The sequence below is a fragment of the Phyllopteryx taeniolatus genome, chromosome 16, assembly GCF_024500385.1.
Source record: "Phyllopteryx taeniolatus isolate TA_2022b chromosome 16, UOR_Ptae_1.2, whole genome shotgun sequence".
NCBI lineage: Eukaryota > Metazoa > Chordata > Actinopteri > Syngnathiformes > Syngnathidae > Phyllopteryx > Phyllopteryx taeniolatus.
The window spans coordinates 18,241,509-18,268,469 of NC_084517.1; the positions used below are offsets into that span (position 1 = coordinate 18,241,509).

At 41.7% G+C, this 26,961-nt stretch overlaps 1 protein-coding gene across 3 annotated transcripts in view; it reads left to right on the plus strand.

The window, feature by feature from the left end:
* Positions 1-16,723: 16,723 nt before the first annotated feature.
* elfn1a (extracellular leucine-rich repeat and fibronectin type III domain containing 1a) overlaps positions 16,724-26,961 on the plus strand; it is a 69,651-nt gene continuing 59,413 nt past the window's right edge. For all 3 annotated transcript variants that reach the window (XM_061750210.1, XM_061750209.1, XM_061750211.1), the window contains exon 1: positions 16,724-16,962. The gene's annotated coding sequence lies outside the window, so the exon portion shown is untranslated. The remainder of the gene's footprint in view (positions 16,963-26,961) is intronic.

The window sequence follows — 26,961 nt, forward strand, 5'->3', positions numbered from 1 at the left end:
GATGCACTTTGCTTGATTTTGATTAGTAAACACTCAAAGTTCCACTGATCAATATGCTCTTGGCGCACACCATTTGAGGATTACAAAAACCAGTGCCAGATGCAAGAAAAAAACATTGTCTTGATTAGGCATGTTCATTTCTTTTCAGTGTGCTGTGTGCTGGGCATCTAAAAAAAAAAAAGAAAAAAGAAATTTATAAGCTAGTGTAGATGCAGCTATTAAACGTGACGACCGGGGTTTCATCTCTCATCCCGCCTGGGAATCGGTATTTCAGGACTCCATTAAGAGCACTCATGGGGAACTTTCTTTCAGTGAGGTAGAGATATTGTTCCGAGACGCTCGGTTTCCATGCGGCGATGAAGAGTGGAGGGATCATAGCACTTCAGACCTCAGATCCTTTTTACTCTGGGTTGGGGATTTGCTGGAAGAGGAGATGAGCTATCTGAGTTTTTTTTTTAATTTTTTTTTTTTTATATATATATAAATGTCACCTCAGGGTCACATTGGCGTCCAATAACCCCCGTTTCCAAAATGATAGGTGTTTTTTTTGTTGTTGTTTTTTTTCTTAATTTATTTTGTTACTCTCCCCCAAAATGATTTTCTGTTGTGGACACTTCACAATTTTAAACATAAGGCCATTTTAGCCAATCAGAAGCCTGAAGAAAGTCAGTTCCAGAAAAGGCAGAGGTCATTCCCAAACAAACCAACAACACATTTAAGGGCTGTAGAATATGTGACCAAGCAACATGTGCCTCTATAATCCCTTGCGTGTCGATTTATAAAATCATATAAAAAAAACATTTTCTCTATACTGAATTCATTTAGCGCACATTTGGGCACTTTTCTAAACAGTATTCCTATGCACTTTTGCTAGCACACTCTAACGAGGATACAGTGATTCTTTTGTAATCCACATCTTACACCTTATGAGTCACACACATCTAAGTCTTGCATATTACGCTCTCTCCTCTATTCCAATTCCAGGAATGAATGTGCGGCTCAAAAAACACCTCGAAAAAAGCCTCTAGCTCAAGGAGCAACAAACAGCGCTAATGTGCATGGCTGTGTCGCACTGATGAGACGCCAGCACACAAATTGGACGGGACGGCAACCTTGAGTGGACCTGCGTAGCATCACCTCGCTGGCTCGTTGGAATTCTAGCGAGTCTTACGATAGGATCCATAAATCACTACACTAAAGGTGACCCCAACTGGAGGCCAGTAATAACCTTCTTCTTCGTTTTTCTTTTCTTTAAAGATAGATACGTGAATGTGGGTTGTCATTAAATGAAGCCCAACTCTGTTAGCGGCCGTGAAAAATAAAATAAAATAATAATAATAATCTCATTGTGGTTTGTTTGTATTGGAAAGATCGGCAATGAGTGACTCTACTTCATTTTCAAGCGATTAAATTACCTTTTACACAACTGATGTTAAATAAAGACAATAAAGTTTTATTCCCCCCCCCCCCCCCCTCATTTGTATGTACCTCAACCTCTAGTGGTTTAGTAATAGCATTTCCGCCATGTTTGAGGAGTGTGTGTAGCAGCAGAAATCCCTTTGTTAGATTATTTTTAAACAAAAACACTTGATTACAAATTGAAACTAAAGTCTCCTATTTCAGGAGTAAAAATACCAACAACTGTGTTAGTGTAGCTTGTCGCCCATTTTTGAGCAGTGAGTTTCGAGAAGAATCATGAAAAGACTTCAGAATGGATTTTTTTTTTTCGGAATCCAGGAGAATCATAATCCTTTTTTTAAAAAAAACACATTACGGAGTCTTAATGGAGAGGAATGCACATTGGTTTATTGAGCGGAGTGGAATGACATTCAATCGCAAGAACAAGTTTTAAATTGCATCTGGATGTCGACGAGATGAATAAAAAACACTTATTCGTTTAAAAACAAAGAGACTTCCTGCTCAATATGTGCAGCATTAGAAGGTGTGTTACTCACCGTGTTGGCGTGTGTGTTTTTCTTTGTTGCCCTTAACCTACACACAAACCAAACACACACACACACACACTTGGCTGGATGCTTGAATGCATGTAGGTCGTTTTAGGTGGGTAGAAAGCAGACGTCTGCGCTCTGAATCATTTTCATAGTCGATAAAATGTGGTGAATGTGCAATATAAAGTCTAATGTGCATTTTATAACTGTGAGGAATAATAATGTCAGACAGGTGGGTCGTTTGTAATACATACAGGTGGGTTACCCTGGTTCCCGATCCAAGCTCTTCATAAAGAGGAGGTCTCGGTATATAAGGACCCTCAAACCAAGACGTCGTTGACAGCTGTCAGATTCTTGCATAGTTTTGCAAGTGCGTGTACCCCATTGAAAATGTATTTTAAGGGTCCCCAACCCATTAGTAAAATGACTATTTTTAAAGCAATTACTTAAGCATAATATCGACAATTCACTGCTCTCAGCTTTAATTTTTATGACTAAACTTTGGTAACGTTGGACAGCTCCTCGTCACCACTTTAGAAGTTGAAACAAATTTCCAACATGCTCGCACCTCATCCAATTTTTGTTCCCTTTCACTTTACGCTTACGGTGTTGTTTGCTCAGAGTGGAATGGAAGTCGCACCTGATTATTTCCATGTGAAACGCTGACGCTCCCCCACCAAGCTGGCACGGCGGCGCGTCTGCTTCGGGCTTTGATTAGGAGTATGATGAGCGGAGATAATCGCACATGGCTTCCTGAAAGCGACACTCTTTCGCAGGAAAACACTTTGACGACATCACTGGGGGGTCCCTTAAAGGAACCAAGTGTGTGTGTGTGTGTGTGTGTGGGGGGGGTGATAAAACCGAAAGCCCTTCCCCTGCCTCCATGAAAGACGCTCCAAGAGCATACAGCAGAGAGTGGGACTCATTTTTAATTTACCATACCTCTATTCAGCGTGGCAGGAAGACTTATGAATGCTCCCTGGTGTAGTATTTATGAAGGTGTCAAATGGGCAAATCAGAGACGATAAGGGCACCAGCTGCTATTGGTACAAAGCTCCGGCTGGATAATGTGCCCGTGGCCAAGGCTCATCATCGTGACACATTTTGGTCACTCATTCACTGCCAGCCCTACCAGTTAACATGAATATTTGCCTTCTAAAGCCGTCAATGGCAGTGAATGTAATAATTATTAAGATGAAAGTCAGCTCCAGTCAGACAAGCACAACTAAATCGCAACTTAATTTCAAGTATGTTCCTTTGTTCATCACACTGTAGGTTGTTGTTGTTGGAGTGACCTTTGGGCGTGGCACACCGGATGCCCTTCTTAATGCAACCCATTTTTTTTTATCTGTGCTCGGGACCGGCAGTGGGCAGGAATCAAAGACAGCAGCATGTAGCACTACACTACCAATGCTATTGTCATACGGTACTGTAATTATATGACAAAAATAGTTTAAGCCCAGCTGTAAGTTTAAACTGTCATGATTTAACAGTGGAATAATGGTCCCCTCCGGTCCTCTCTGCGGCAGTAACGTGCAATACAAACTGTTAACTGCAAAGAAATAAGGGACAAGAAGACATGGTCTAGACATCCATTTTCTATACTACACCTATCCTGTTCAGAGTTTCGAAAGGCTGACGGACTGTTGCCTGTGATCATGTGACTCTAGTAAATACAGTATTCTATTTATTTTTCTTTTATGATGTCTTCAAATTTTCCAAAGTCCAGGTTCACAAAGTTACATAAACGTGCTGTGGCGACCCCCGACAGGACAAGTCGGAAGGAAAAGAAGAAGAATACGCAAGTTTTCAAAATGCTAGATTTGAACGTAGCCTCATGTAGTTCTTTGTACAGTAAAGCAAAGCAAAGAAAAAGGATGAAGCGAAACAAAACATTGCCGCTTGTGTGCCACTACATGCTGTTTGAAGGAGCTGGTGGGCTCGTTGGCGAACTACATGCCACTACATGCTGTTTGAAGGAGCTGGTGGGCTCGTCGGCTCACTGCCTCCATATGTTGGATTGTTCACACATGAAAGCTGCAGGCGGCAGCGCTTCTCACTGGTCTGCCAACTTGAGTCTCAGCCGCTCCACTTTGCATTTGTGATGTAAAAAGTCAGGTTGCCTCGCTATATTCTATTAACCCGCCCAAAAATAAATTGATTAGGATTCAGTTACTGGTTTGGTTTGTAACATGTCAGAAAATGAGAAAAAATGTTGATCATTGTTATCCAAAGTATAAGCAAATGTTTCCAAATGTCTTATTTTGATGAAAAATGAAGATAATCACTCTGCTTTCATGGAGGAAAATAGAAATCTGAGAATATTTACTGGGCGGCACGGTGGTCTGGTTAGAGCGTCTGCCTCACAGTTCTGAGGGCCGGGATTCAATCACCGGCCCCACCTTTGTGGAGTTTGCATGTTCTCCCCGTGTCTGCGTGGGTTTTCTCCGGGCACTCCGGTTTCCTCCCACATCCCAAAAACATGCATGATAGGTTAATTGACAACTCTAGATTGCCCGTAGGTGTGAATGTCAGTGCAAATGGTTGTTTGTTTGTATGTGCCCTGCGATTGCCTGGCAACCAGTTCAGGGTACCCCGCCTCCTGCCCCATGATAGCTGGGATAGGCTCCAGCACGCCCGCGACCCTAGTGAGGAGAAGCGGCTCAGAAAATGGATCGATGGATGGAATATTTATGGAATATGGTCATCATTTTGGCGCGCTGTGATGAAACAGTTAATTAGTTAGCTAGTTAGCCAGCAAGGTTACATAAAACTAGTTAGATTTTCGTGGCACTTGGGCATCGGATGATCCTTTCATAGTTACATACTGTAGCTAGCTAGATAGGCAGCAGGACTGCACAACTAGTTAGTTAGTTAGTTAGGTTGTTCGTTCGCTAGGTAACTAGCAAGACAATTCATTAGTTAGTTCAAAAGCTACAGTAAATAGTTATCACGATTACGCAAAAACAAGTTTGTTGTGTGTCTCGGAAGAACGTATATTATAATATTTTGCGCAAAGGCTGAAACAAATTTGATAAAAGTATGCACGGTAGCTAGCAAGGCAGAATTGGGTAAAAAATAGTTACCTAGCCCATCTTTGGGGTAGTTATGTGGCTCAATGGCTAGCAGGATTTTGCAAGCACTAGCTAGCAAGCTAGATAGATTCATTTGTAAGTTACATAGCTAGCTAGCTAGCCTGTAGGATGACGCAAAAGTGGTTAGTTAGCCACTGTAGGTAGGTATGTAGCTAACCAGCCATTCCGTTGGTTAGTTAGTTAGTTTGTTAATTGGACAGCAAATTTACATAAAAGCTAGGTAGTTAAATATGACATTCCTCAATTGATTTCACCCTTTTAGCTAAATGAAATGTTTTGTCATTCGAGTCATGATGGGATCGTTCCTCCCTGCTCTTGAATCACAAATGGTACAGTCCTGTTGGCTTCCGTGGGCTCTTCTTGGCAGATGTTCGAATATGATTCCATTGCAGTTGTGTTGGCAAAAGTTTGAAGAGTAGTTGAAAACGATTAACCCGCAGAGTGCTGACGAAAATGTTCATATATGAGCAATAAACTGCGTTTCCTGACGTTGGATATCATACGCAGTATAATGGGGTCAACAGAGGTTTGCTCAGGTAAAGTGCTGACAGGAAATCCTACGCGTTCACATCACATTTGCAATAGGGCAGAAGGTAATTTAGCAAATGTTTTGAATTCCATATTTAAGCTCCATTTAGCTGCCTTGCAAAGCTATCACCTTTTTTCTTGACTCCACGCAGAGAGGACTGGGAACTCATTTCTCCCAACAATTCTCTGCTCTAAGAACTTGGCAACCTCAGGGGAAGACCATTATACAAACTGACTAGTCATATTTAGACGACTTGGCCGGAGTAAGAGAGATGCATCTGCAGTGCAAAAAAAAAAAAAAAAAAAAAGCTGAATGGAGCCCGATGCTTTCTGTCTGCTTGACTGGGAGCGTGTGCACTTTCATTCAGTGGCAGCCAGGATGTTCATGTCTGAGAGTGTGTGAATGCATGCACCCATCAACTTCTGCTTGCGGACGTTTTCAGTGCCGAGAACTTCCGGTTCATCCATCACCACATAACATAAGTGTGGTTGTAAGCCGCATGAGGATTACATCTGAGACATCTGGTTAGATGCTTAGAAAGTACGATACTGTAACTACTTTTTTACCATTACATGGGCTCGTAACTACCTACTGTCCCTGCTTACCTACTGTAGTTATCTACCTTCCATTCTACTTACCTACCAGCTTGCCTGCCTTCAATACCTACCTACCTACCTACATTTCCGCAACCATTACATTCATTTGAATACTACCTTACCTACCTACAACTATTAAAAGCGCTTGCATACCTTACCTACTGTATCTCTCTAACTTGCTTCCTACCTTCCTTCCTTTCTACCGATGTCCCTTCTTATTTAGATTACCAAATCAAAGGCTCGATTCTCATTTATTTTGTGTGTGTGAATGTGTCCGTGCGCTTCATTGCTTGAAGCAGGGCTAACAACAACAGCAACAGATGAACATGTGGCTGCGGCGTAAGCGCACTTGTCCGTCTGTCCTCTCACCTTCGGAGTTGCGTTCAAAGGAGTGAAGCACTTTTAGCGGCCGCTTCATCGAAAGTGTGCCTCTCCTTGAAGCGTGACTCGCACGACCCCGCGGTCCTCCCGTTTGAATCCAAACTAATCTGCTGTAAAAAAAATAAATAAATAAAAAAAACTAAAGTTGCCGCGCCAAATATCTGTGTGAACACCTTCCAGCCTCCGCCGATCACACACTTCTCAATCTGTTGTGCGGTTTCAATCGTTACGTGAGCTGCCGCATCGAGACAACAACGTGGGTGTATTTGTCCTGCGGTCGGCATCCGCGTGGGCCGCCTGCGGGTTGCCGGCTCTCTCCGGATCGGCCACGGAGACGCCAGGCCGGCCCGGCTCTAGTCAGATGCATGCAGACTGGTGGGCGCAGAACACACGGAGAGAGGCGTAACGATCAACCGTTGCTTTACCTCACGTGTGTGCCCGAGTCCAATACCCTGACCTTTGACCTGTCATTTTGCTTCGTTTACATCCTACGTGATGAGTCAGACATCTGCATAGAAAAATACTGTGTAGGAAGGGGATGGTTTCATTTGCATTCTTCTTTTCTCATGCTGTGTCTGTTGTTATTTACTGTCAAAATTTATGAAATGGCAGGATTTCGGTTATTGTTAAGCTTTTGTCCTCAATGCAATACATACATACATCCTGACAACCATTTAGTGTCCTGTCCAGTACAGGAAATGTTCAAAGTAACATTTTTAACAGTGAAAAGTAAAACGATATTAACACTGTTAACATTTTTAACAGTTTAGTCACCCTGTGCTATGATGTAATGTAACGTACCCAATAATTTACTTATAAATTGACAACAGGTGGATACACACATTTATCATATCTTTTGCTATCTAACGGAAGAACATTTAATTGTTCTGCCTATCACTGCACTTCACTGGTATATACAGATAAACAAAGAAATGTTTGTAAAAAAAAAAAAAAAAAAAATCAGACAAATTAAGTGAAATTGGCTAATTTTCTGGGGCACCCCAGATAATATCTCACGGCAGACTGGTTGGAAATCACTGCTGTAGCTGTGTTGTATAAATACAAGAGGTTATCGGTCATGTTGGTGAACATTTTAGCTGCTACAGATTGTGATTTTTCACTAATTCATGTGAACGTCAGGAGTATTTTTTTCTTCTGGCGAATGATCAGCAAGGAGGTGTTTTTATCAGCCAGCAACATCTATGTTATTCCCATCTTAAAAGCGTCCCTCTCACTGTTGTTACATTCCGAAGGGCGGCTCTTTCTAGCCAAGTTATATCTCGAGACATTTCGGATGACAAAAGGCGGGTGTCAGTTCCGCCAGATAAATTATTAACTAGTTATTTTTTTCCCATTCTGTGGCCAGAGGTGGCCGGTGGACAGGTGAGAGGATTGCCGACTGAGTCAATGTTGGCAATGAGTCAGAGGATCTCATGACTGAACAGAGATTTTGCTTTGAGAGTGTGTCAAAAGGTATGAGGTATACCAATAGAGAGTTATTGTTCAGTTACAGGAAGTTGCACATGAAAAAATTGCATAGCCTACAAGTGTTTAGGGTGATGAGTTTCACATCAGAAAGTGGGAAACTGCGAAAACTACGGCGCATTGAACGCAACAATCGTAACGAGACACGCTAACAAACCACAATCAATAGAGAAGGATGGCCTCCTGCTGACATCTCCACAGTAAGGATGTCAATTTCCATTTTAAGGCAGCCTAAATCTGCGTGGAAGTAGGTGAAACCGGGTTTTCGTAATTTCGCAGATGCCCACAAGCCTGCGTATTTAAAAAAAAGGGCATTCTGCAACGTTGTGGGAGTGGACACAGCCGACTTCACTCGCCGCCAATCGAAGCGGCTCCTCTCATTCCCTTTAAATGCGGCGCAAAGACACCCTCGCATGGAGACATCGCTGTTCAGGAGAGAACACAGCGATCTGTGCATGACTGGAGCATTGTCACTTCTCTTGGCCGATCTGTCAACAGACAACGTGAGCGGGTACCCAAATTAAATACAGAATGACGTGGTGATACCCGCTTGTGACTTAAATACCATATGTCCTCATGTATCCATCCCGACCACAGATCCTTCGTGTGCCCCCCCCCCCCACCTTCCCGTGCAAGGCAGGGGAATGATTTAAAAAAATATAATAACGATTATAATTAATAATAATAATGTGTTTAATGAGTTGATTTCTATATTGATTCGGAGGGTTTGTTGTATGCTGTCCAAACAGTATTGATGAATAAAATACGCCTGACATCCACTACACATGACTGCGAATCTCAGAATCTGTCTGCCTGTGCACTGGTCGAAGTCACCAAAATCGCATTAGATTAGCGGTCTACCTTGCGCCAGGAGTTAGACATGGTCTGAGCAGGTGCAAAATTGTCAATGTGCCGGGTCCATGTGAAAGGACACACCTTTGTTGCGCCGGCAGCTCGGCCCAGACCGGTCTGCAAATAAATAATGGCCGCCACTTTGCGGATTTCACCTATTACGGGAGTGGTCCGGAACTTAACCCCTGCGATAAACGAGAGATCACTGTACATAAAGTGGGAGTTAAAGGAAGGGATGCTTTGTGACTATTTTTAGATACTAAAAGGAGCACCAGATTACCAAACGTCTCAGTGACGTCAACAGGTGACATCACAACGGCAAAATTGACTTATTTTAAGAGCAAGCAGTTAAATCGCTCTTCCCGATGGAACGCGCCGACGACAAGGTTGTATATGCTTGTGAATTATGCATATTTTTAAGGCTGTGTGTAAAATATAGAGGTACATCCCTTCACTGCCTCTTGGCTCCCAGTTAATGGATTGAGAAGTAGTACTACGCTTTCCAAAAAAAACAAAAAGTCAGACAAACATCCACTTAGGTTGTTTTAATTATGCATATCTTGCATGCTCGTCCACATCTCTTCAGTGTGTATTCCGTGTAAATGTATCAATACAAGCTGAGTGTTATTTATAGGCAAGGATAGAAAGGGGACTGACCCCAAACTGGAGTGGCTCATTGGGGAGCGCTGAAAGCACCGACATGGGTTATTTTCAGACGCTCCGTAGATAAAGCGTTGCGAGAGCACAGCGAGGTTGCCGCGTGGGTCACGGCGGCTGGAACGCGCCCGGCGTCTCTTTTGTGAGGCTTTTAGTGTAGGTGGTGTGTTCAGCCCAACGGTCATGCTGAGACCGCCACCGGTTAGATGCGCCAGTATCATACTTTCTAAGCATCTAACCGCTGAACGGCGGACCGAGTTAGCCCACGCTCGAATCTCACTCCTCTGCTGACGCCGTCAGATAGCTTCACAGAATATATGACAGAGGAGGACCGCCCCAAAGCTTGGTTAAAGAGCAATTGTGAATACACAAGAAAAAAATAATAAATTTCACTTAATAATTAGCAACCAATTGGTTTTCTTTTTTTAGATAATCCACGTTTTTTTTTTGTACTGTATGTGTCGTTCATCTTCATTTGAGCAGCTAGCATTTTAGCATGTGACATAATACAATATACGTTCATGGCTGTGCGTTTATGAGCTTATAGACCAGCTGACCAAACTCAAATGAAGACACCAATATATACATAACACACACTGGCATAACATGAACCAATACTTTAATAGTAATGCGTAGCTTGGAACCACGTGAAACAATCTTAATTACACGGCTGCTGGCGTCACGGAATGCCATGGAACACGAACGGCCGAGTTTATAGCAAACTTTACGCGCCAAACGAGGACACAAACATGTAAGCAAGTGCGCCACTTCTAAGGCACTCTTCTCCACAGGCGCCCGACAAACCAACTGAAACCACATTACTAACCAAAGCCGCGCTTAAGGAACGTAGCGGGCATCAAAGAAATGAGCCGCAGCTGTAGATCAAATCTGCATGGAGCCGAAAATAGTCACAGAAAAAGGCAAACAAATGAGGCACAATTCAAACTTAAAAGTCACTAAATAGTGTGCTAAAGACCCACACGATCACTGGAGTGTTGTACAAATTCAAATATGGCAGCATAATAATACAATTCAGTCTGAAATGCACTTTTAGCATTTCGTCCCCCCCCGCATTTATCTTCTCTGACGTTGTCGCCGTCTTCTTTGTTGTCTGTAACGCGGTTTGCAAACTATAATAGTGCATTTTTGCCATTTTCCCGCTCCTTGAATCAAATATGTGAACTTCACAATAAAATAAGCGGATCCCGAGGCAGAAAACCAGTAACCAGTTTTGCTGTGACCAACCAATCGGAGGACAGAAAAATGCTGATGTCATCACGGGCCAGCGCTCTGGCCCTGTGAGGATGAATTGAAAAACTAATTGGTTAGAGAAACCTTCCCATTGCTAATATAGTTGAAATGATCTCGGCCAGCACTACTAATTCTAAAGGCTTTGGGCAGATTAGATTGACATGACAACACATTGAGGCTGAAAACTGATTGGATGAAAAAATTTAACACTCACTGGCTGTGACCACCACTGATTCATCATAATAATATCATCTAGGCATATTTGATATGGAATGTCCCAAATAAGGTCATGAGTGAGCTGGAGGCTATTAGTTGTATATAGGTTTTTATCCGCAAACAAAGCAAATACTAGTTGAAACATGGACTGAAATGACTTTTACTTTAAATTCACTTGAATGCAGCAAAATGGCATCGCCTGTCCAAACAAATGCAAATATGGCAAATACGTTCTTGGTGGTAACACAAATGCCATTTTATTCTTCTTTACACTTTGTGAAACACAACATTCATGTTGGAGGCATTAATTCAACGCTCGTCTCTCAGCATTTACACAGTTTAGCCAAGCTTTCAGACAAACACTTAGCTCAGCGTCTATTTCATGGCCTTTTGAAGACCTTTCAGCGGGAAAGCACGAGACAAATCGTCAGTGCATTCCACGCTGTCAACATATTCAAATGCATGCAAATTGCACTTCCGCCAAGGTTGACGGTGTGAGATCCGTGTCGTAACCTAATCGGGCGCCGCGCCTCTACCCTGCCGTTTATGCAAATGATCCCTTCAACTGAGACGCATCTTTAGTAATTACGCCGCGGGTTGCACTGATGCTCGCTTCCGTGCTTCCTTCTTACCTCAGCTCTGATTTGACACGATGGCTTCTCAATACAATGGGTGTTGGATTGCGGCTACTGTATATACAGTGATCCACTTTGATCACGGAAGTCAGGATCCATGAGTCACCCACGTAATAGACGAAAAGCTTCAACATAGAGAGACCTTTTTTTTTTTTTTTTTTTTTTTTTTTAAATAGTTTAAACCTTACTGTACCCTTCCCACACGGCGTGACTCCAAATAAGTGATTCCCGGCCAGTGTGGCTTGGCTCATTACTGTATATGTTTAACGGAAAAATCCACATTATAGTGGGACTGTGATCAGAGGTGGGAAGTAACTTCGTTACTGTACTTGAGTAGATTATTTTTGGTATCTGTACTTGAATATTTATTTTTCTGGTGACTTATTTACTTTTACGCCTTATTGTTTAAACACAAATATCTGTACTTTCTTCTCCTTACCTTATGAAAATGAGCTTGTGACTTTCAAAACCTTCTAAAGTTAGCGACAAGTGAACATAAAAGGCAGAACGCCGATAAACGGGAAACCAAAAGTAAAGTTAGCGCATTGATAATAGACATCGTAGGTATGACCTTACCGTTAGAGCTGCGTGCCTCAGACAATGCTAAGCTAGTGGGGGCAAAGTATCGGTGCGTTCTATGAAGCTAAGCTAGTGGGGCAAAATGTCCGCATTCCATGTTTGTGGACGGCAGGTCAGAAACCAAAATAACAAGGATGCCTGCACATTGTGCTGCGAACGGTTGCACACACGTCGTACAATCACTCCGAACTGGGAATAACCTTTCATTGAATATTTTTGGGCTCTTTTTTCACAAGTGCCTGCAACGAATGAACCATGTTAGTGTTTTAGAAAGCTAGCTTGTTGAAGTCTGGCTCGCTGGCAGTAAATCCTGTCACGTTTGTGCATTAATATATAATACCTCCAACACATTTGCCCACTGCCAAAACAAAACGGTAAAAAAACAAAAAAAAACCTGTTCCTGAAAAATAGCCATAATTATCTAATTTCGACTTCTTTTAGTCCACCCTTTGTACTTCAGTAATGGAGTGGCTTCAGTATGTTGCATGCTTGTTTATCTTTCTCCTGATATAAAGGTAACATGCAACTGGGTCATTATAACAGGATGTTTGGAACATTCCATGTGTTGGACAATAAGAAAAACACGCATGGAGCACTAAGGAAGCCTCCTGTCTTCCCATCTCCTCCTCCTCCTCCTCCTCCTCCCCCTCATCCTCCAGCAAGATGGATGTGCTGCACTTCATTGACAGCAGATATTCCATTAAATCAGCCCTGCGCTCGCCCCCGTCTCTGCCCCTGAATTATTGCCGGCGCCGTTACCTCCCCTCCGCTACCCAAATTGGCTTAGCCACTAAATGAAGGATTTCAATAATTCATTCCGCCTATTTGCCTTGCCTTTTCTTCCCCGCGCCCCGACCTGCTCGGACTTCATTTAGTCGCATTATCGCAATTTCATTCGGAGAGGCGGGTCCGACGAGCGAGACGGACAAGTACCGAGGAGCGGGCTCGGTTGCAACGCCAGTCTGCAGTGGACACATCATTAGGAACACCTGGAGAGGACATTCCATACTGGAATTAAATATGAATTCTCAATTTTGATTGACACAGTCAGAGAGATATTAATTTAAAGGCAAACTATTATGGTAAATGGACATTTTAAATGCTTGCTACAGCATAACTCTCCGGTTATCACAATTAAATAAATAAATATAATTCAAATACAAAATAATTTAATACCCAGAAAAGCGCCGATAAACAACATTTTTTTATCTATTTTTTGTATGTATGTAAACACTATCACGTCAAAGCCCAAAGGTAAGCAGAGCTGCAAATTTGTGTTAGTTAACAGTGTTGCCATCATTACCTTCTGATAACTGGCATGCACTCTAATGTACTGCTAGCAAAGGGACTGGGATGTGTGTGTGTTTGTGTGCCTGCTGCATGCACCACATGCACGGATCTGCTACATTAATAGACAATGTGATTTTTCTTTTTTTTTCTTTTTTTTTTTTTTAGTTAGCAGAGGAGGTGTCGTGAAACTGCGATTAAATTGCAGTCTGAACACGGAGAGGTGATTCTCTGGAGAGAATCTGAGAATCTCCAGAAATCTCCAATAACACCACAAAAAGTAAATAGATTTGTTGCTAGACACTTTTTTTTTTTTTTTTTTTTTAACTTCTTCTGTTCTGCTCCTTGGTCATGCATAATTGAAGCTCTGTTTGCCTTATTATTGCCCTAACAGATTTTCTGTGCAACTCGGGAGTTTCATACTACCTTCGTGGTTATTTATATTCCATCCATCCATTCACAATATCGCTTATCCTCACTAAGGTCGTAGGTGAGCGGGAGCCTGTCCGAGGTGACCGGGTGAGAGGCGGGCACACCCTGAAATGGCTGCCAGCCAATCGCAGGGCAACCCAAAACACTCATATCGCAAATCATATTTCCTGACTGATATTGAATGAAAATGCCAAGGAAAAATTGTACCCTATAATAATGTACTTTATAAAAACAGTGTCATAACATAATAAAATAGAATGTAAAGAATTAAACAGTTTGAGCATCACGATTTAGTGCTGGAGTTCATTTCATTGTGCTGTTCCTTCTGGTGTGCCCGCCTTGGCTACCGGAGGCAATATAAAAGAGTAATGCAGACACAAACTAAGAATATGACTACTTCTACTACTACTGTAAGTAACTCAATATGCTGTAATATTAGTCATTTTTCGAAGAGGGTAATAAATATATTCCTGTGAGTATTGTTATATTATCTGTCTACATTTGCTGCTCCACAGTTTGTGTTCAAATATCCGTTGCGTCGAAAACAACGCTAACAGTTAGCATTAGCATGTCATTGGCATTTTCCATTACATGTAGCATTAACTGGCGGGCCATTCGGAATGCAACGTTGTTTGGTTGTTTTTAATACACGACATTTTAATTCTTTTTGATGAATGTTTATTTTTAAACTTCAACTGAGCGCCATTAAACAGCTTGAAGCTGCTTTTTTTTTTTTTTTTTTTTATTGTTGAGTTGTTCACGATTTGCCTAACTGCTGCTTATTGCAAAGTGAGGTGAATTGAGTTTGACTCGTGCTATGAGGAAGGGACGCAAAGATGGCAAATAGGACGGGACAGGACAAAACAGAACGATTTCAACCAGACTGCGACAAGCTGATGTTAAGTGTCGATTAATTATTTATCCTTTTGACTATTTTGACTGAAGAATCTCAGTGACCTTTCAATAAGACATTTGGGAAAATGTGAAAAAAACTGTCCAATATGTCTCCTTTAACAATGTGTATATTCGAGTGGTTGTAGTTTGCAGTGTCTGCATCGTATTTTGAGCTGTTTCTTATATTTTGGTGCCCTAATTCCGCAATGTGTGGGGGTCAAAACAGAGACATGCAGCTTTTGTACTGGTACTCCGCTGCCAGCAGAAGCGTATCCCAACAATAAATATTTCATCAGTGAGCCGAAGCACACGTATTATTTTCTTGACCTCCCTTGTCAAGACCTTTAACTTTCGCCATCTCCAGGTTATCTCTTAATGCAGCGTCCACTAGTGAGGCTTTACCGTATAAGCGGCGAGGATATTAGAAAGTCTGATAAAACAGCGCGGCCGCTGTGCTGCTTTGACTGTGCACGTCCTTGTCCATGCTTCACACATTTACTTCTTCGACTGCCAAGTTTTTTTTTTACACAACCACATAAACACACACAAGCGCACACGCATCCACCCCCTCAAAGAAGAGCATCCGCTTCCAGATCTTCTCAGGCCATCCCTCAGACTTTGTCGTTACAGAGGACATCAGGCTGTTATGAATCAAAGCAGGAGGATTTCATCTTTTTAAAGCTTAAAAACATGATGCATTCAAGTGCATGCTGTATCTAAGTACAAGCACATACTTAGCTTGTAACATTTTTGCAATGTTCCAAGCAAAGTCGCGCTCCCTCAGAACTGTGATGTGTTAACCACTCGTCCACTGTGCTGCTAGATATTGTAATATGTTAGAAATTATTTTATTATTCGTATTATTTTCCTCAATGCAAAATTTTCATGGATCTTCTTTTGCATTTTAACTGTATATTAATTGCATTATTTAATTTGAAAAAAATGCAAAATAAAAAAATATGAATCGTATTATTTGGGGAAAAAATAATACATAAAAATTGTAATTGCATTATAATTTTGGGGACAATGTTATAGAAAAAACATGAATTGCATTATTCTTTGAGAGAAAAAAAACTGTTTAAAGAGGTTTATTGTAGGATTATTACCTTTTATACCAGAGTAAAATTGTATGTATGACCAAACTTGTATAGTGCAAAATTAAAAATATATGTCTATATAAAATAATAAAAAATAATAATAAATACCAAAATAAAATAGTAAATAATTAATAGTATATAAGATTATTATAAATGATCATAATCATTCAAAAACAAGAAAATTAATCAGAACACCATTTTGTTTGTAAGCGTGTGCTCATGCATGCAAGTTTCTAGTATTCAGCAATTGATTCTTTGATTCTTGAAACATTGTGATTGATTTCACATAAAAATATGACTATTCATAGAAATAAAAAAAATGTCACCTTAAACATTTAAAAGGAATAAAGTTGATTGCGAAACTGCATTTCATAAGTTCTGGCCTCCTAAAAATGTATTTGAAAATGTATTAATAATAACACTAGTAGGACCATTGTTAAACAAATTATTATAATTTATTTATTTATTAAACTGTCTTTTCGAGACTTGCTCATTAACATAAAAGTTAATCATTTGTCTCCCGACTTGAGGGAAAATGGGCGTGGCCACCGGGCATGAGGGCGTTGAGCCCTTGAGGCGCAATCTCGTTACGAGCTTTACAACTCCGTGCCGGCGCTGGACGCTCTCTTGTCTTACTCTCCTTCTCTCTCACTGACAGCCCGCTCCCTTCCTCTTTTCCACCCTCCATCCGTCCCACACACACACACACACTCTTCCTCCTTTAGCCCGCCTCTCCGGCCCTCCCCTCCCTCCCTTCCCCTCTCTCCCCTCCCTCGCCGGCTGTCTCGGCGGATAGAAAGAAGCAGCCCGAGCGAGCACCGTCGCTCAGCTGTAAGCGAGGAGCGCCGATGGAGCTCCAGCTACGCTGAACACTCACAATAAACAGTCATTATTATTTTTTTTATTAATAATAATTAACAATACTAGTCACAATCATAAACGTGGATGTTGGATCCCCCTGGGAACCTGCGAGCTTCTTTTTGAGCATGATGATGCTGAAGTGAGCTGCCGGTCTTGTGGAACGCAGGTAAGAAAGAACCTGTTCTGTTTTTGGGACTTGAATGCAACAAGCTTGCTTCTTTTCAGCGTGCTTGGAAAAATTGTGTCTTTTTTGGGTGTGAGTGAGGCGGGCAAGAAAAAATGTGCGCATCTTTGCCCAATTCTGTCTCTATTTGAAGACAGAAAAGGAGGCACAAGTTTGCATTCAGCACCACGGACAGCTCCCCCCATCTAAAGCCTTCCACTGCTTCCAGTGGAGAATAAAAAGTTGGTTTATGATTGAATGAATTAGCAAAGGAGTATTTTTGTTATGTCGCTGTCTTTCATCAAAGTGTGCGTGATGTCACTGCGGGAAACAAATACGCAATGATTAGCCATTGCCAAAATGGCCTTAATCTATTCTAGTAGACTGTGCGGTCATTTGAGTCGACCGTGCGCGGGGCTGACTTGCAGTTAAGCTGAGGATTTCGCAGCCTCCGTGCCATCTGTCTTTTGAAATGCACACGCTCGCGTAAAACCTTGGAACGGGTAGATTTTCCGGTTCGTTTTCAGAACATTTTAAGGTGGACTCGACAAGTAGCTGGACAAAATCTTAGCAGATGATGATGATGATGAGTCACAACTCGCTGGCAACTTTCTGCCAACTTTGCACACATCCCTGCCCTTCCCCCCCTTATCTTGATTATGCAGCTGGATGATTGAGTCAGCTATTTTGTATGCAACTTGGCTGAGAAGCTCTCTCCTTTGTGGAAGGAGAGGGAGCGAGATCGTGCCGAGGATACCGAGAGAGAATTACAGCTTCTCGTGAGGGTTTGACAGAAAAAAAAGAAGAAGAAAAAAGATGAGGAGGCTGCCCCCGCTGGATAAATTGCTGTTTGAGGGAGACGACTATCCTGAGGGGACGGCACTTATTTGGGAAGCGTGGCCGACCTTATTAAGGCGAACTAGCAATCGTGGCTGACACATTTCTTTGGACGACCTGGACGGGAGCATCCGAAACTCTTTGTTCGGCTAACAGAGAGAAAGAGAGAAAGCACTGTTAGGCAGCAGTTCCATGCACAGCGTGACAAAATGCTGAAAAGCAACTGTAAGGAACAATTGTGTTCGGCCCCAGGCCGCTCCCCGCTAAAGTCCTTGTATTAAAAATACTAATCGGTAAACACACGTTTGTTCACAAGCCAACCAGGGTAAAGCTTGATATTACATCAACATTCAGGTAATGCTAATGGACGCTGAAGTGACAAATGTTGGCTGGAAGCTAATGATGCTAAGCTAATGCAATGCTAAATGCTAAAAGAGCTCTGTTTTGAAATCAAAACTCTTTGTTATTGACTTTCAAATTACTGTGTTAAAATACAAACAATTCCTTGTTTAACAAGCCGACAAGTTTGCAGTAGTAGTAGTAGCACAACAACATAAATTGAAGTGGTTAGAAGCTAATTGTGCTAAGCTAAAGGAACAATAGATGCTAACAGAATTTGTTAAGATGCTATCATCGTCTTATCTAATTGAATGTCAGGCAAAGTGTGCCGAGGCGCACCACACAACTCTCAAGAGCAACGTTAGCAACAGTGCTAGTGCTAGTCTGCTAATTATCCAATACAATAGAAGTTGAAGTGACAAAACGTCTTGAGAATCTAATGATGCAAATCTAATAGAATGCTAAATGCTAACAGCAGCGTACAACTCTGAACAGTAATGTTAGCAACAGTGCTAGTGTAAACACAAATAGAAAAGTAACATGGATGGTCCACCGTTGGTATAGACCGCTAAAGTAGGCAATCAGTGGCAACAACAGAAACAATATTGTCCTTAATTGTATTTTACCTTGTTTATATTCCTAAAATTACTTGTTTGTTTGTACTTTGTTGGTTGTTTCCATATTGTTCATGCAAGTGTATATGTACAGTGGTGCTTTGAGATGTGAGTTTAATTTGTTCCAGGACCATGCTTGTTAGTCGAGACCCTCATATCTCAAATACTCTTTCCCCATTAAAATGACTGGAAATGCCAATAATCCGTTCAAGCCTCCCCTAAAAATCCAACAAAAAAATGTTGTAATGTGTTTTTAATAAGGAAAATAGCACTCCATAACATTGTACATTAGATAACATATAATAATAACAATGAAATCAAATTTTCCAAAAATGAAGCACTTTGTGCAGCTTGATTCAATCATTGTGACTTCTGGTGTGCGTGACTTTGCCACTGGGAGGCAGTATAATGCAGTCATGCAGATGCTAACCAAGAAGAGTTTCACAACTACTGTTTTAGTGCGCAAGTCAAAGCAAAGAATCCGCCGAACGATGGCTAATCAGGTCACTCTTATCTCAAAGCACCACTGTATATACATTGCGAGCTAATGTGGAATCAACAATAACACTTCACTTCAATTTTCTTGGACTGGTTACAGTGACAACAAAGACAATCTTATTCTTATTCTACTTGTTGACTAACAACTGCCAATGTAGTTAGAGCGTGGAGGTTGTTGTTCTACGACTAACAATGTGTAAAGGGACCCGTGCTGGGAGACATATGGAACGACAGCACGGCACACGCACACACACAAAACGTAAAACCTCACTGTGGCGCTTGACAAAGCTGCTGTTGCATCATCTCCGGCGTTCCGTGTTTTTATTTTTTGTTGCCTCACTTGTGCGAGGATGGCAAAGTCTGGAAATGAGCCACAGAGGGAGGATAAGATGAAGCTCCTCATTCGGCAAGTTTGGATTGGTGATGTTCAGTCGCAGCACAGTAGTTGTGGTTCAAGTGGCATTTTAAAGTGTGTGCAATATGTGCTTTTTTGAGGGGGGGGGGCAATAGTCCCTAATGAGACTGAGCGCTATAAACAAATGGATGGATGTTCATCTGATTAAATGCACCTCATTCTTTGGGTGTTCAGGTTGTGACCTGTGATGGCAGCCTTTGGTTCAGTTACTCCAATGACCACCAGGGGGAGTTAAGGTGCAGCAACCTCATGAATGAGCTTCCTTTGAGTAAGGCTAAAGTAGGATACACAATATACCGATTTGGCGATCGTTTGGGGCTGTTATTTGGTCAGCACATTGTGGTTGCCAACTTTTTTTCTTGTCATTGAAGCTGGTAAAATGCTCAAGTACAGCCCGATTATCGGTATGTATGTACTCCGCTTTAGGTATACTTCATACTAGGAAAATCTCATCGTCTGATGCCATTTTTTTTTTTGCTAACAACCTTAAACAAATTGTTAAATTTCTTTCACCTGGTCTCTTGGTGTTTGGCAGAGCTCGTTCGCACCAATCTGCCCCTAATGACCCATAATTTAGCAATTTAACTACATACAGCTCTGTATTAAACATACATCTCAGATTAGTAAACCAGGGCACAAATGCATATGTAAAATATATTTAAACAAAAAAAAAAAAAAAAACTGACAATTTATCTTACGAAGTCTGAGAGATGAAGGATGGCGTTATCAATAATGCTGCCCACACTTTCGCCTGAAGACACCACACATGAACCACCATCAACTGCAACTTTTAACATTCCAGGAGGCACAACAAGGGAAGGCTGAGGCTTTGCATATCTAATAAAGGCTGCAGCCAGTAGATAAAAGCAGAAATGACAAAACAAAGCCCAAAAAAAGGTATGCTCTTATTTTCTCATTTTACTTTGCCCCCCATATTCTTTCCTCAGAAACTCACAATGAATCAACACCTCCTGCTTGGCTTCACCCCAGAAAACCAAACGTGTAGCAGAGTTTATTGAATGCTGCTATGGCAGGCGCAGTCGTATTGCTAATAATAACAGCAAATATAAACATGGAAAAGGAACGCGACGTCGTCGGCTTGTCGACAGGCTCTTGTCAGTGAGCAGCTAGAGGTGAAAACCTCTCAGGTCCAACACATTTGATTTCTTTTATTTCTGATTTTTAATAGTGGAATTAATCTGTTCAAGGGTCAAACTGTCACCACCATAACTGAAATATCAATTTGTACAAGTGTAAAAATAAGGCAAGCACTGTCAAACAGAAAAACAATATAAAATACACAACCTTTGATACTGGACAAAGGTATTGGGACATTTGGACATCATATGGACAAAAGTATTCAGACACGGACAGTTTTTCATGCCCGCCTGTCAAAAAGTTAAAACTTTGAGAGGCCATGCTCAGCCCACATTAGATGGCCAAGGCCAAAAAAAAAAAAAAAAAAAAATTGCTTGTCAATTGCTACACCCACCTGTGTGTGACAGGGCTGTCACTCAAACATTAGCATTGCTTTAATACAACACTTTGTAGCTTCAATGGCATCATCCTATCTGGTCAATAAAAACAAGCCCATCAATTATTCATTAATGTAACAGCAAAGGGCATATGAATGAATTAGCGGGCCGACGTGCAAACATTCAAATGTGCAGCGATTGGCATTAGTCTGCATTTGGCGGATGTGGGCGATTATCTCCTCTAGCTGTAAGGCCGTGTAATTTAGACTGCTGTGAAACCGTCAACATGAAACGCGAGAAACACAAACAGAGCAGCTGGCTACAAAGTCCAACACCTAAGGACACACGGAGAGATTAGCGGAGCGCTTGAAAGGGATGTTTTTGATACATTGGGGACGCAAAGGAGGAGAAACGCGTTCTACACCCGGGAGCTACTGAACATAATCTCCCTTTAGAGTTGACAGCTGGGAATATTTGCAGTTTAAGGTCAATAGGTGACTTGTCACACAAATCAATACTCAATACTTCATTCCTGTGAACGAGGAGCCAGCGACACCAATGAAGCGCTGGGCATACGGTTTACCTGCTCAATTACTTCAGAAAGGGTCTTTAAAAGGGTCTTTATATATATACACACACACCAGGGTTGGGCAAGTGACATCCACAAGCATCTTTATCACGACACACACCACCTTGCAGAGCAGACGTGGTATCTGTAAAGCTGACATTTATAGAGAAAGTGCATCTGCTGTCGAAAGAAAGGCTCAATATTGCCACACTGACCCGATTAAAAAAAAAAAGATTGGCAGGAGAAAAGAATGAGGTGATCTCCGCTGACAAGAGAAAGAGAGCACCAAAAAAAATCAGAGTAGAGCTGGACAAAGAGTTCGTAGAGTGGATTTATTTGGTGTAGTAGTGAGGAGTGTCCAGAAAGAGAACTACCAGAGGCCGTAATACACATTTAACATAATATAGGTGGATTTGCAATGGGCGGCACGGTGGACGACTGGTTAGAGCGTCTGCCTCACAGTTCTGAGGACCGGGGTTCAATCCCCGGCCCCGCCTGTGTGGAGTTTGCATGTTCTCCCCGTGCCTGCATGGGGTTTTCTCCGGGTACTGCGGTTTCCTCCCACATCCCAAAAACATGCATGGTAGGTTAACTGAAGACTCTAAATTGCCCGTAGGTGTGAATGTCAGTGTGAATGGTTGTTTTGTTTGTATGTGCCCTGCGATTGGCTGGCAACCAGTTCAGGGTGTAGCCCACCTCCTGTCCGATGATAGCTGGGATAGAATCCAGCACGCCTAGTGAGGAGAAGCGGCTCAGAAAATGCATGGATGGATGGATTTGCAGTGTTGAAATTGGCATATTGCGGAGCCATGGTCACTGTTCAGTCCGAACCTTTTCAGGCATTCCTCTCACACATTTACTCAAAGCTGCCAGCACTTTTTACGCACCAAGGAGATGATTGGGATGCTGCTTCGCCTCCACTCGCTCGGTTAGCCCCTCAGCGAGCGAACAAACACTCCTCTAAGTGTACGCCGCTCTGAAGTAAAAGTCAAGAGTACGAGGCGCAATCAGAAGAGCGGGCTCGGACTACGCTTCCAATGCCGGCTGAAGGTCATCCTGTAATCTTCCTACACGGCGTGTATGCCGTGCGTTGTCAGACAGCTTGAACTCGGAGTGATTGCTTTGAGTCCAGCCAGGTCTCGATATACAGTACAGCTTGATGGACAGTAGAATGCGTCCACAACTAAACAACTGGCGGGCATTGTTCCCATGAAGGAAAATGGGATGAAAGCTGAAAGTAATAGAACACGGACAAAAACACACATAAAGCATTTGGACAAATCAATAGGGATCTTGCTTTGGGTTTGGAGAACACAATCTTTAGACCAATGATTCTTACTCAGTGTGCCATGAGAAGTGACACGCGACGAGTGTGACTTTAGGACCCAAATGCAGCACACCGGAGTAGTCTGAAAGGATTTTAATAATCAACTTGAGATCAACCGCGACAGGTCAATTCAAAGCCAGAATACATAACACTCAAGAGTTGGTCAGGCTTTGAAGATAGCTTTGTCTTGGCCAAGGTGATGCAGTGTTGCACAATCCAGAGATAGCAGGTCAGGAAATGCTCAGATTTCAATGTTATCTTAATCCATAATTGACACAGAGCAGAAACGGGGAAACTCACATCTTGCTCACCTTGTGGCAGAATCCCCCGCAGCTACCGCCACAGGATGAGGCAAATGTGATAAGAAAGAACTCTCACTGGTTTGAGTAGTAATGTCTTGCATGGAAAATGGTCTGACACTGATTGCATCATCAACAAGGCCTTAAAAAGGGAAGTGTAGCTGACGTTCGCTCGTAAAACATGATTGGCTGACAAATTTGCTGTCTAGTAGAACGTGATTGGCTAACAGATTGGCTGTCTGTCATGGCAGACTGTGACAAGAAGTGATACAATTTTCAGTTCATTGGTCCGAAAGTTATTATTTATTTTTCTTCAAATATTAGTTCTTTGTTTCACTTGACGTATAGTGACAAGCAGAGCAATAAAATGCTATTCCATTGCCACAACCATGCAAGGGAATCTTAAACCGTTTCTTTTTTAAAACCGGTGCCCTGCAATTTCTAGGAATCGTTTGTTCGCTAGCCTGACAATTCCGTTTATTAATTCCTCTTATGTTGCAAATGAGTGAAGATGCCACACGCAAGAAGTGTACTTTGCTTCCGAACTTTTCCAACATAGCGTCAAGAAAGAAACATGGATCAATAGCATTTGGGAAACATGGATCAATAAAACGTGGGAAACACTGCTTTAGACGGTGGGTTGAAAATTGTGATTTGTAGAGGACAAAGGTGCATAATAATACTGTTTGACTTTTGACCCAAGCTATCATTTGCCTCTTGGATAGTGTGTAATATAAACTCAATCGAGGCCTTGGCTCGACAGAACAAAATCCCTGACAGCATTAGAATTGAAAGTTGTGATCAACAGAGAGGAAGACCAATACAGTCCGACTCCGGCTACCTCTGACTAAAATTGCGACTGGAGCGTGTTGATGATAAGAAAAATGCATACCAGCAAACACAATTAGATGGTCTTGCGTTCCAAATTCAATAAACTACTTGCATTGACACAAGACAGCAATGCCAGCGCCTACGTTGACAACACTCAAGTTCCTTCTCAACCTTGCCTAATAAGATTCTCATTCATTCTACCACTGCAGATACGTTTCAGGACACATACTGTACTGTACTGTTCTGTATGTAGCACAGTTGTATCCAAATGACTGTTATTACACATGATGTAATAATAGAGTCTTAAGTCACTGCGAGACTGTTGCTGTCATAGCAGAAGCCTTTTGTTTCTCACCCCAATCCCAGCGGCATCTGTTTTACTATTAAACTAAACTACTAAACTACATTTCAAAGATTTTGTGTGACCAGAGCCAACATTTTCAGTTCTAAAGCATCTTCTTTTCGCCACTGACTGTTTTCTCTTCCTTTGTCTGCCGTTCGCTTTTGTCGTGTGTCCGTTTTGTCCAACAATTGTGACGTTTGTCGCCTTTTGATGACGTATAGGACTGCACTCGCGTCGGATACATATCCGATTTATATCCACGTATGAAAGAGGTCTGAGTCAGATATGAAAAAAAATAAAATAAATAGCCTTAGTCTAAGTGAAAAGAGAAACTAAGGATGCATTTTTGGTTGTTTTCGGCCTGGATGCTACTTTCTGATTTGTGGAAATTTTCAGATTAGATGGACAGGACTGTACCATTTCGTTCTTTTCTTTCCATTTTCGGACAGTCCGACAGTTTAGCAAAGGCCTCAACCGGGAGAGACGGTACCTGCATTATTGAAGCACCTCTGGGCCCTCATCAGTGGCGGCGGGAACATCAGAGAGGACGCACTGAGCCGAGGCACGTTTAATGAGGAGATGAGCGCTTTAAAGAGCAGGCGGGACACCACAGGCTGACTCATCAATAATTTGGGCGGCCATATGTCCGGTCTTCGCAAAAACCCGCTGACAGCTCGCTTTGTGGTTATCAAAGTGAACTTTTTTTTTCGGTGGGGGGAATGAATAATACGTTCCCTTTTGTCAGCCAGAACGACGTCAATGCCAATTTCAAGCCCTTAAAGGAGACATATTACGCAATTACTTTCAATCTAAAACAGTATAAATAATAATAAATACACATAAAAATAATTACAAAATTATAAATAAACTCCTAACTTAAATCTTCCTGTTTTGAGGAGGTGGTCCTCTGCTCACTCGACTCCCACTACTGAGGGGTCAATGGCAAGTACAGATTAATCAATTTAAAAAAAATTTTTTGACTACAATTTTATCCATGCTACTTTATTGTTCAAAAGAATCATTTATATAACAGTTTCTTATTATGTAATTTTATTTCATTTATTTATTGTTGTTTTAATTGTTTAAACAATCTTCTGTGTGCCGCTATAACACCTGAAATTACGCTCTGGGCATCAATAAAGAATGATCTCATCTCCAAAAAAGGAAGTAGAAACTGTGAAATATACTCGAGCTCCCACAAAAACAGCATGGATCGTATTTTCGCCCGCATCAGAATCAGAATCAGAATCAGAATCAGAATCATCTTTATTTGCCAAGCACTTCATAACCAACACTCGTCAGTGACTGTCGCGGATAAGTGCATGTGCCGCATGCGGCGGACACATCAAACAAATCGCGACTTCACAATTTGAAAATCAAATTCAGAACAGCTTGCTAGCAGGCCCATTTTGAGATATAGGTATCTGACAAAATATTTACTTGAATTTTACACTTTACAGGTGGCCAGGCACTCCGGGGACTCAACTATTTGCATACAAACAAAAAGTCAACGTTCAATGAAAGATTTTTCGTCAAGCTTCTTTTTTTCCTCTTTGGGTTTTAGGTTTGTCTCTTAATCACGCGCGTTTATCGCATACGTCCCGCTCGCAATTCACTTTCCTCCGGCTCCACTGTAATGGCTTCATTTTTCACTGCCGGCGATGGTCACATCTACAAGACCGTCAAGTGAGGCTGAGTGTGTTGATAGGACATCGTCGCCATGGAAACTGCCTCCAAACTTGGAACCATGCTAGCGGTGTCTTCTTATAAAAAAAAAAAAAAAACAAAAAAAAAAAGTGGGAAAAAGTGCCAGCATTCACACCATGAGCAGACCACCGTGTACCATGACATTCACTCTGGAGGACTTTTCTGAATGCTTGACACAGGCACAAGGCTTCAATATAATGCAGATTATTCATTTCTATTCACAAGAGTCCAACGGAGGCGGCTGTGTGCTGCACGATGAAAAAACCTTCTTACGCTCATGTCTCGCTTCATTAGATACACCTGCACAATACAAGACAATGAAAGCATTTAAAGGGTGAGGTTAAATTTTGCATTAAATTAGCAATATGTCTCCTATGTTTGGGTTATAGCTTCACTTAGGGCTGTCACTATCGAATCTTTTTAGAATCGATTGTCATATTGATTATCGATCAAATAATCAAACAGTACTCGCCCCCACCCCTATTTTGTATTTTTTTTTTTAACAACTAACATGCATTCTATTCTCTTTTATGACAGACTGACTGACTATCCTTAAACTGCATATGTTGGTACTAAGTGTATTGTATAAATTTGGTGTACAGAATTTGAGACAACAAAATGCTTAATGCTAAATGATTAGCAATCACGATTAGCATTAGGGCTCTAGCAAAAACAGAAAAAGAAAACGCCAACTACCATTCAGCTAACTCATACATTATGTTATATGTAGATTACCCATCAAACAATGT